The sequence below is a fragment of the Adiantum capillus-veneris genome, chromosome 11 (assembly GCF_014529385.1).
Source record: "Adiantum capillus-veneris isolate H3 chromosome 11, ASM1452938v2, whole genome shotgun sequence".
Lineage (NCBI taxonomy): Eukaryota > Viridiplantae > Streptophyta > Polypodiopsida > Polypodiales > Pteridaceae > Adiantum > Adiantum capillus-veneris.
The window spans coordinates 83,081,442-83,093,519 of record NC_140941.1 but is presented as its reverse complement, the minus strand read 5'-3'; the positions used below and the strand labels follow the sequence as shown (position 1 = coordinate 83,093,519).

The 12,078-nt window shown below is 35.9% G+C and overlaps 1 pseudogene; it reads left to right on the top strand.

The window, feature by feature from the left end:
• The first annotated feature begins 8,734 nt into the window (after positions 1-8,734).
• Positions 8,735-10,286, top strand: LOC147447555 (uncharacterized; annotated as a pseudogene).
• Positions 10,287-12,078: the final 1,792 nt, after the last annotated feature.

The following is a 12,078-nucleotide window of genomic DNA, read 5'->3' as shown; positions in this document are numbered from 1 at the left end:
TATTCCACATGTGGAGAATATGAGTCTATGTGATTGACACTGGCGCCCACTATTTCAAGTATGTGTCACGACAAAGTCCCTAGGTGCTGGTCAAATCTGATTTCTAGACCATTTTCAGCACAACATATCAGGAGAAATTTTGGTGGCCAGAAATGTCAGATACTTAGAATGACTTGTTCATGTATAAGTGTTGTTAAACAACATTACAGATGGTTGTTTATCCTTATAGCAAGGCTATGAGTTGTTAATGAAAAAGTTTCATTTTTTGCACCTAGAAGTGACTTCTGTTTCACCTTCTATTATGGTTCAAGCATTTCATCAAGACTTGCAAATGATTGCAATAGCAAGTATTTAGTTTCTTTTTGAAACTATTTACACTCCTCTTCAATGTGTGCTAGGAACATCATATTCACCATAAGTATTGGCAAAGATGATTTTGGATATAGAGGTTCGGATCTCTTTTTTGCTAAATGCATGCACACTAGGTGTTATGGGCCCTAGTGTTTAGCAAAGGCTGATTTGTAATGGCATGTGTATTCCTAAAGTGATTGTTTATGAAGCATTTTTCACTCTATGTGTAGTATCTCTCTGAGATTACTTTTGAGTCTACTTTTGAGCTTGGTTTGGGTGCTTGTGGATTTTTCAAAATGGTTATTCAAGACATTGTTGTTTGCTCAGTAATGTTGTATGATATTGTGATCCCCATTTACTAGTCATCTAGGACGACTATCTGTAAATCATGGGGAAAAACACATCTCAATACTATCATAATCCAAAGAGGATAGGCAGATTACAAGCTATAAGTGTACTCTTATGCTGAAGGATATAAAAGTGCATATGTTAGCACCAAGCAATCCAATTGGCAAGAATGTATTGTTCTAGATGGTGTTGCTTACAATAAGCTAAAGCATGTTTGTGACTCATTTTAGTCCCTTCATATTTAAGTCAGTTCTCTCAACTTTGAACACTAGTTATGGTGGGGTTGTTTACTGATGGACTTTGAGATCAAGTCAAGGACTTAACCTTGGTTGATGAGTTATGTCATCAAGTTACTTTCATGGATAGTGAAAGGAGGTACTCTTTTAGGTACATCTTTGTTAGGATAGCTCGTTTAGCATGCTCATGTACGTTCTAAATGGATTCTACACACTATGATTGGATAGGAATTGATATCACAAGATGGTTACAAAGGGACAAAAATGTGGAAAATCAAGATGTTACTCTTGGTTTCATTATACCTCCTACTGAACCATGTTCCACTCAAGCAAACAGTTGGATCCATGAAGGATGCCAATGTTGAAAATATTAGTGTATCATCACTCTTGTTTTCGAGGACGAAAGTGCTTTTTCAAGGGGGGAGTAATGTCATGCCAAGGGCATATCCAAGGGAGGTCACGGACCTGGGCCAATAAGTGGTGGACTGTCGGTGTGGAACACGGAATTCAGTAGACAGGGGATGTATAAGGGAGTTTGGGTGGTGAAGTCAAGCCAGGCAGTTCCCTGGGCATTTCAAGAAGAGCAAAATTATCCCACATGCTGTGGATCAAGGCCGTAGATCTAATTAAAGCTCGTTTCATGAATGAATAAACACAACTCTATCTTGCACTATATGCTTGCCTATGGTAAGCATGTGCTAAGCTAAGTCCATACTCGAGATTGTATTCATGAGTCCAAGCTAATTCTATCTTGTAACCTCACTTGAGTGATAATCTTGCTTACACACATGCTTACACTATGTTTCCCTTTCATCCACCCTAGCTAGCATGATCCCATTCCTTATAGGCTTTATGGAGTCCTCCAAGCTACACCATGTAGCTATGCACTTACAAAAATCAGCCCCAAAGACATGGAAAACTCTATGAGTTTCCATCATGAATAAATTCCTTGCAAGCGGTGCAAAGGACAAAGTGCTCACCAAATGGTGTAGTTTGAAGCCTCTCTCTCATGAGTCTATCCACAAACATGTAGACAAGTTTTGGGATTTACATCTCAAGGCTATTTTCTTTCAAAAGATAGACTTTGCCTAGCAAAAGCAACAATTCTTGTTGGGATTACCTAAAGAGATGGTTGAATACGTCAACTCTCAATGGCCTGGTTCTATCACCAAAGTAATCCATCACACCATGGTTGCTTCACCCATCAATTTCCAACAAGGGGATAGATGGAATGTCAAGCCCATGGAAAACAAAGATAAAAATGATACAAAGGGGAAAACAAATGCCCAAAATTATTCCCAAGGCACTTCCAACAACACCAACAACAATCGGTCCAAGGAGAAGGGAGTCTACAAAGGCAAAAACAAAATCTCTCCTGAAGATCTTGAAGCTTTTTTCAAGGATCATAAGTGTTTTAAGTGTGGGGATCAGCGACATGGCTATCGTTCTTGCCCCAATAAAAATACTCACAATGAGACTCCTAGGGCTTCCACCATCAAAGCTTCAAAAGAGGATGCTCATTGAAAAGGATCATCTCTCTCCTATGCTTGGGGAGAGGTAAGGGAGCATGATGCCTTTATCTTATTTGACCCTGGCTCTACTCACAACTTCATATCAATGGAGTTAGCCACCAAGTTGGGCATTCAAGATTTCAAGATGGGAGATATTGTAACGGTTGATACATCTTTCAAGGGATAGCAAGCCTCCGTTACTCCCTTGATTGGAAAGTTGAGGCTTCATGTCCAAAGCTATGTCAACAAAGAAGAATTTTTCATCTCTCCTCTCCAACATGAGGATGCTATCCCAGGGGCACCATGGTTTGATCACATGGCTACCAACATGAAGTTCCCTAAAAGGAGAATCTACTTCACCTATAGGGGAAAAAACATGTATATAGATGCTAGTGAGTGAGGTCGTACTATACCACTTGTAAATCCTCCTCCTTTTGATAAATCAATGAAGGGCTCTGTTTCTGCATACATGATTTTTGTCAAAGAGTCTCTAAAAGATCCTAATATTTCATCAAATGTAAATGGTAGGAATCAAGAAGAGTAAGACTTGTCTAATTTTCTAAAAGGATTCCAAGATGTGTTCATCGATGATATCCCTATGGACTTACCTCCAAAATGAGGGGATGATGACCATCACATTGAGCTCCTTCCAAGAAGCTCATTGCCTAACAAGCCTCCCTATCGAATTTCTCAAGCTCAACAAGAGGAGACCATGAGGCAAGTACCGGAATTGGTAGACAAAGGGATGGTGAGGCCTTTTGTTCTCCAGTCCTTCTAGTGCAGAAGAAATATGGTACATACCCTATGTGTGTGGACTATTGATCACTAAAACATATCAAAACCACATTTCAATTGACCTTAAAAGTGGCTATCATCAAATAAAGATAGTGGATGAAGATATCCTAAAGACCGTGTTTCACACAATTTTTGGTCTTTATGAATATCTAGTCATGCCCTTTGGCTTGACTAATGCACCAGCCATGTTCAATCATCTAATGAATAAAATTTTTAGTCCCTATCGCAATTCACTGGAGTGTTCTTTGATGATGTCATCATCTACTCCAAGTCTTTGGAGGAACATAAGCAACACCTCAAATCTTTTCAAAAGATTAAGGAGGCTATATCCATCTCAACACAGCCAAAAATTTGCTGCTGACAAGCACAAAAGGGCCTTAATGTTTAAAAAAAATGATTGGGTCTTGCTTAAGTTTCATAAGGATCGATTGAGGCAAACAGCAGACAAAAATTCTACGGGCCATAAAGAATATTATGCTAAGATAGCAAAAAGATACTATGGTCCTTTCCAAATATTGAAGCCTATGAATGAGACGGCTTACCAACTCAAGTTTCCCAACCATTGGCTCATACACAATGCTTTTCATGTGAGCCTACTTAAGCCCTACAAAGGAGAGCCACCAAGTGAACCAATTATTGAAGACCCTCCCAGAGTTGAAGACCAAGAGGCGCTACAACCTGAAGCTATCCTTTGGCATGAAGACAAGGTATTACAACATGGTAAGATTATCCTATGGTATCTTAGTAAGTTAAAAAATTATCCCTTTGAAGATGCTAGATGGATGCAAGTAATACACCTTAAGGATAGTATAAACCTTGTCAATGCTTACAATGCTCCATTAGAGTAAGAAAAGGTACAAAGATTATTTTAAATGACCAACTTTTTACCTTATAAGACTATTTCTTCTTTCCATTGGCACAAATTTAATTAATATGCATGCTTAGAATCATGTTTGTGATGATGACTTCTCTCACGACTTCTCTCAAACACCAAGTAGAATTTGTCATTCTACCTGGGAGAATGAAATGGACTAAAGTGGAATTGGAGCAAGTAAAATAGCTCTATTGAGAGCAATCAATGAAGCGCTTATTAGATTTTATACCTCCCACAAAAATTATGAACTCATGAAGTCAAAAGTTCTTAGACTAGCATACATCGATAAAGAAACATACAATATCGATGGAACTATAGTTCATTCATCTCTACATAAATCAGTAAACCCAAAAACTCTAACACAAATTCTACATATACTTAGATAAGTCAACAAAATTATATCGCAAACTAAAAGCCGTTATCACCATGGAAATTTCATTAATAAGAGCTCAAATGTTTTTGTACATAAATAAACGTGTCCGAACAATCAAACATATTTACCATCTACCCTTTGGGGGACTCCATATCTTTTGTTTAAGTGATTTATATCAGCTTCCTCTTGTAAGATATAAATGGATATTCTTAAACTCTAATCCACTTATGCCAAATATCTGGCAGACTTACTTTATGTGATACAAACTAATATAAGTCAATACAACAAAATGACACAACCTCTATAAATAAACATATTAAATAGAATCAAAATTAATCAACAAACTGAAACAAATATCCAAATTTAAAACATGTTATGCTTGAAAAAAATTGAACATGAGTTCATATACCTCACTTATTCTATACACAACAAGAAACCCAAAAATATAATAATGATGTTCTTGAATTAACAAAAGGTCCAGCCTTCACTCTTGTTTCATTAAACATACCTCTCATAACTAATCTTGCAATTTTAACCAATGCAAATAAAACTGCAGGCCTACATACGATCACAAAAATAAAAGCATCAATGCTAATTGAATTATTTTAAAGGGTCTTGTAAACAAGACAGATGGATATTTTAGAGTTTTTACAACCTACAACATGAAAAAAATTCAAGTAGATTCAATTTTCCAATAAAAAAGTAGTCCAAGAAACACGTAAAAAATATAAATTTCTCTATAATTCTACCATAGACTCTACATGGACATATATATTCCCAAAAACAAAAGAATTTCAATTAGGATCAAGCAGTAATAAGCAAATGTACAGAATACAATTCCCAATTTAGCAAGCTTTTGTCAGAACGGTGCAACATTCCCAAGGACTCTCATTGCAAGTAATGGAATTTTTCCCAAAGAAACGTAACAAGCATTGATTAACCTACACGGTTTGTCACATACAAACATTGGAATATTTGTACTTATTGGATACTTTGCGTGAAAAAAACTTTGTTTTAGATAAGGACATGGAGAATGAAACCAACAAACTTTCCACAAAAGAAAAATGGAATACAATAATTCTAAAATTAGATTCTCCAAATAAATATGATATTATAATAACAACACTAAACACTAAATCATTCTTCATATTATGATGATACACAGCTATATCCTTTGCTACAATCAAGTGATCTAATTTGTCTTCAAGAAGAGAATAGAATGAATCGTACCCTACCATTTTGGAATAAAAATTTTAATTTTATTTCACCTCAAACTTTGTACAATACAACAATTATATATAATTTTTCTATGACACTCATTTCAAAAATATATACACATCTAACTTTTACGATATTATCAAAGTGACATTCACAATTAATGAAATAAGATACTTACAAATAGTAATTATTTATTGATCTCCAAACACAAATATACAATCAAATTTAAATATTCTTGAGACAAGTTTACTTACATCCTCTCATAATATCATTCTTTATGATTTCAATACCTATATGCTTAAGCCATCTCATCAAGGAATAATCTTACAACATTTGATGAACAAAAATAAGTTACAAATCATAAAAAAACTACCAACAACTACATATATGAGTTTGCTTGATCACGTATGGACTAAAGAAACACAAACAATGCTCGAAACAAATAACTATCTTGTATATTGGTCAGCTTATGATGTTGTATATCTAGCGATACAACAAAAGTCACTTTCTTATACTAATTAAAACAATACAACAAGAAAAAATGAACGCTCTTCATATTACAACATGCAAACACCATTTTCAAGACTATGTTATACTCAAAAGTTATGTTAAAATATTTTTTTTTAAACACAATAAAACAATATTCTTGAGAACAAGAGATCTTGATACATATTCAAATTATAAACTTATAAAAACATGTACTACATCACATTAGTTTTAAAAAATAGAATCTTAAGCCATCTTACCAATGACTAAACTTACGACAACTTCTCACCAAAACAAATTGCAAGTCATGAACAAATACCAACAACCACGTATATGAGCTTATTTGATCACATATAGGTAAGAAAAATATAAGAAACACTTGAAATAAATGACTACACTATATATTGATCAAATTATGGTACTATGTACCTATTAGTACAAAAGAAAACGTTTATAATGCCACCTAAAACAATATAGCACAGAAAATGACCCATCCCACTAATCGAATATACAAACACCAACTTCGAGAAAATAAATTGTGCTCACAAATTAATTAAAGACAATTTTTAAAAATATAAACAATACAGCACCCATAAGAGCATATGAGCATTACAAACTTACAATAATACAGACTATAATATATCATTTAAGAAAGAAAATAAAATATTGCTTAATTCAAACAAGGTTTGTTGTTTGAGGGCCCAAAACAATAACTTCTATTGTACATCTTACATTTTTACCTGGTCATACCCATCATGACTAATGTATTGTGTTTGACTTTCTATAAAACACTATCACACAATGCAGATTCATTTTGTCCTATACATATAGAAATTCTTTGAAAGACATTGAGCAAGCCTTTCAAACATAGCATAAATTTTGAGTTGCTACACAATGAACTTCTTGGAGTAGACACACCATCACTATTTAAAAAAGATACTTCAGGATCAGCTGGCAAAAAAGACCAGCTAGTTTCAAACAAGGTGTACCTCTAACTACATCCGTAAGTAATTTCCCCACAAACAAAAAGCAAAGAAAAATATCAAGTTTTTTCATTCATTAATATAATACGTACAAATACTACCTTTATCTCATCCTTATTTATTCTACTATTTCTACCTCGAGACAAAATTACTTATTGTCTTGTTTAATACCTCAATCCTAATAAATAAATAGTATTTAGTTCTAAAACATTCCTCTATATTTTATGCCTTTGTTTTACTTTAAGATGTCTCCATTCTATGATATCATACCATGTTTTTTCTATTTTAAAAATCTTGCAGGTGGATTGTCCTCAACTATGCATATTCATATGGACGGATTCAATAAAGCTACAAATCCTAAAATGTATATTGTCCCCAGAAATATAAATAAATATTCTCAAATTGTACATGTGGAAATGCCCATAGAAATTTCTTCAGCGTTTAAATGAGGATAATTGGCTACCAGCTTATAACTCTCGACATTGATATGAAAGTTCCAAATACCTGTCATATCAAGTGCCATCTTGTAATATTATTCAAATCTTGGATAAACTCAGCCTCCTTCTTCTAATCAACTTCAGCTTCATAAACATTAATCCCTCTCTTATTTCTAAATTCAACTTTTGTCAATAAATAATTCAAAAAAATCCTACTTTTGTCACCCTCTCTGTAAAGCTCCAAGGCAAGAAATTTTATGTGGTAGACAAGAGAACCTCCACTTTACACTTACATGATGAATATTCTGTTAAGAAGTATATATATTGTCAATCTCAATTTTTAATTGCAGGAAGTGCCCTCGTCTACTATACATGAACTTTTTTAATCTTTGGTACTACCATAAGGCAGGGTCTATGGAGAGGAAATTTTCTAGCAAGGCCATAGGGGCTTTGGCCAATAGAAATTTGTTGTGCGAAGGTGTTATTTTTACATGGAGGACATCAATGTTGCAACTACTTTTTTTGTGGGGTTTAGAAGGTATACTTTGGGCTTGAAGACTTTGAGGTGATTTTTTTAAAGAAAGTACGCATTCAGTGCATGGTATTGCTAGCTATAGTCCTCTCTCTCTCTCTCTCTCTCTCTCTCTCTCTCTCTCTCTCTCTCTCTCTCTCTCTCTCTCTCTCTCTCTCTCTCTCTCTCTCTCTCTCTCACACACACACACACACACACACACACACATGAATGCATGCATGCACATATTCACCCACATATGGAAAATGTACTCTCTTTCCCTTAAGATTGAATTGCAATGTATAACAAAAGCATCTTTATATGGTTACGCTTAACTTGGGGTTCTTTCTTTCTAAAATTCTCAGCTATAACTATGTTTTTGCCTTGAAACTGCTGGAAAAACCTCACATAATAGCACTTATGATTTCTTGAGTCTTTGGAACTGATGTGGGAATTGCAAGATACGGAATTTTCAATTTAGCTAGATGGGCTTTCTTTTGTTTTAGCAATATACATTGACCCAATTAGCTCAATTTATAGTGCATGTATGCCTAAGTCAAAAAAGTAGAGTTTTTAAGTATACCTAGACCACAATCTATGTAGTGCTAATTATGCGGGCAAGCTCTCATTGCACACATCCTGGGACTATTAAAAAATCCCATTTTCTTGCTTTTTTAGAGTGTGGATAGGGCATATTTTACTCAAGTACTCACTGGAGCTGAAGAGAAATGGTTGAAGGGGCCTATTGGAGGATCTAGAATTTGTGTTTTTGGTGCTCTATTTAATAGAACAATCAGCACACATCATGTATTTGCTACTACAAAGGATCTTTTGGAGAGCCATCCCAACTTGCATGCGCTAATTGTTGAGAACTCAAAAGGAAGGGCATGCTTTCACGCTCAGGCAAAATGCCTAGCAGTTCAAGAATGTGTCAAAACCAAGCCTTGGCCATCTATTGATGAAGCTTGCAAAGATGGAATTTTTATGTTTGAAGAACACCCATGACCAACATGGAAGTTGTGCCTTGCATGAACTTGTTATTGAAGAGCTTAATGTCAACTTTCTTAATTTAAAAGGAAAGACTTTTCTACCACTGCGCATATCTCTATGCTTGTTTATCACAATTCAAGTAGGGGACAAATTGTAACTTTGCTGGAAGTTCATGGTGCAACACTCGATCAAAAGTTTGTGAGCATTCTTGTGCAAGATTTCTTAGCCAGATTGGATATGGAAGTAGATGGAAGGCTGCATCAATCATCACAAAGCATGAAGAGGGAAGAAGACTTGCCTTCCCCATTTGAGGATCCTATTCCCAAAAGAAAATCCTCAAAGTGGTTTTTACAAAAAAAGTCTAATGATTTAGGGTATTCCATTAACTCAAAGAATTATTCTCTGATGTTCACATTTCAACCCTCGTTTAGTTTTGGTACAAGGAAAGCTACACTTTGGACCAATGTTTTGAGTGTCTCTTTTGGGAAGCAATGTGAATAAGCTCTCTTTTCATTCTTTCATTTTGTAGCTTTTTGTCAGTATTTCCATTGTAGCTCTACAATTGTTGCTAGTTATAGAGTGTCTGGCCAAATGAATGTATGACGTTTTGTCTTTTGATTACTATTATAATCGATATTTTAAAATTTTATTTGATAAAAGTCATTCATTTAATCCTTTGTATTTCTCTTTCTCTAATGGTTTGGAAAACTCAAGAGAAACAAAAAAAATTGATGCTTGCAAGAAAGAGAATGTGTCATGTGTAGCTACACTATCAATAACATTATTGAAGAAAGTTTTGTATTGGAGGAGCTAAAAGAGGAGGGTCACAATGAGTTTTCCTCACAATGTAAGTACAACCTTGACATGTGCTAAGGCACAAGTGGCACCTTTATATCTCTTCTTCCTCCATCAACCTAGCATCCACATATTCATGACATGATTCATTGCTTATAAGTAGTCCCTGCTGCTCATGATATTGTCTACCTCAATCTCTTCATCTTCATCCAGATCTCGATTGAGCGTGTGGAGGGTAAGGCAATCATACCTTTGCTTAGCTTGGAAGTAATTCTTGTTTTGGACCATCACCTCCTTGAGAACCAATCACCCATTTGGCTGATAAGAGCGGAGCAAAAGCGAGAGAGAATCACTCAACGAGATGGGAAAGGCTACTAAATTGTGGGAGAAGGGTGGAGCAAAAGATGTACATCCCATGTACTTAGAACGTTTGTGAGGTCCCTGCCCCTTGTCCAGAGGAGCGGAGCACCTTTGATAGGTCTCCAATCCTGAGAAAGAAAAACCAATGGACATTGCCTTAGCTACTACATAGCCACGGGCATGAATCGTTAGTGAAGGATTGGTCCGATCTCGCTATGGCGGAGCATGAACACCATAACCCTATCTAAAAACTATCCATAATCAATTATACCTAAAGGTATAAATCTTAGAGTGACCAACCTGTGCGCTTTTTTCCCCATGTTTTAGAAGCACAGCCACCAAGGTTTGTCTCTTTTAAGATTTATGACTATTAAAAGAAAACAATTTCTAGCGTTGGAAAGTTACCCAACTCATCGGGTCCACCCGTCCATAGAATGATACCGTTGGGGTATCATTCTCCCACTTTCCACACCGCACTCGCTCTTCTTTTGTTATCTAATTACTACCACACTGTTTAAACATACATGTTCCTTTACTTTATTTATGATACTGGTTCGTTAAAACAGCCCTTCAAACAGTATTACAAACAATAGCCAAACAAGAAGTCGTCCAATTTTATACCAACAACCCTTGGATTAGGTTCATTTAAGAATCTCTACTGGCGATATTATGTCCGATCCGTATATACATTATTTATAAAATCCCTTGTCATCACAAGAGTCCCATACCGCTCGACAAGTACTTGTTGTGCTAATCTGGACGTACTCCCACCACAGCAACAGCAGTGCCAATCTGGGCGCCATCCTCACGCCACAGCAAAACAAAATTGCAGTATCCAGCTGGGCTAATTTGGGTGTACACCCACCACAGCATCAGCGGTGCCATCTTGGGCGTCATCTCACGCCTCAGCAACTGCCACATAATGCCAGCGCTAATAAGCAGAGAGGCTTGAGAGAAACCATACCAAAGGTTTTGGACAAACATTCTTTCCTATAGCAACCCGTTTAAGCAGACACGGACTTTCCTACTTGTCAAAGATATGCCGAGTTTCTTGGGGTTAAGCCCCTTGGTTTCGGTCCGTGTTTTCTTTTCATAAGGTAAATAATATATTTCTAAGGTCTCGCATATGCAATGATGCATAACTTGAAATCGCAATACTAACCTGTACTATAGCTCCGATTTATCCGATTGGTGGAGACATAGCATGTTCCACAGGAGTTTCCCCGTTACTTGTACCGGCTTCATGATCATTAGCGCCTTGGTTTCGAGCACTCTTTGGAGCCATTTGTTTGTACTTACTAATCCACTAGAGTTTCTACTCTCTTAGTGGCTTGTGGACGCCAACTCTCTAAGAGAAGTGGCAACACTTCGTGAGTGCTATAGAGGCAATCTCTATGTCCAAAGTGTGAGTATGGATGCTATATTTATAGCAGAAAAGAAAACGTCCAACATTTTTTTCTAATTTTTTTTAATTAATTTTTTTTATAAAAAAATTTCTAAATTTCATACCCGCGTTTTTGGTCCCCTTGTGGTACCCACCAGCTTGACCAATTTGTCCTCATCATCCAGAGATAAGGCCACACAACCCCCCCCTCATTAAAATTAGTGAAGACTAGCCTCTCCTTTTCATGTGACAGTGTGTCCCACTTTGTCCCCTCCTATGTGAGTTCACGTGAGTCCATGTGCCTTCATGTGTCATCCATGTGTATTCTTTTGTCTTTATTATTATTTTATTTATTTCCTTAATGATAATCTACTTTACAATTTTAAGTTAAACTTTACAGTCTTATACTAACTTTACAATAGTAAG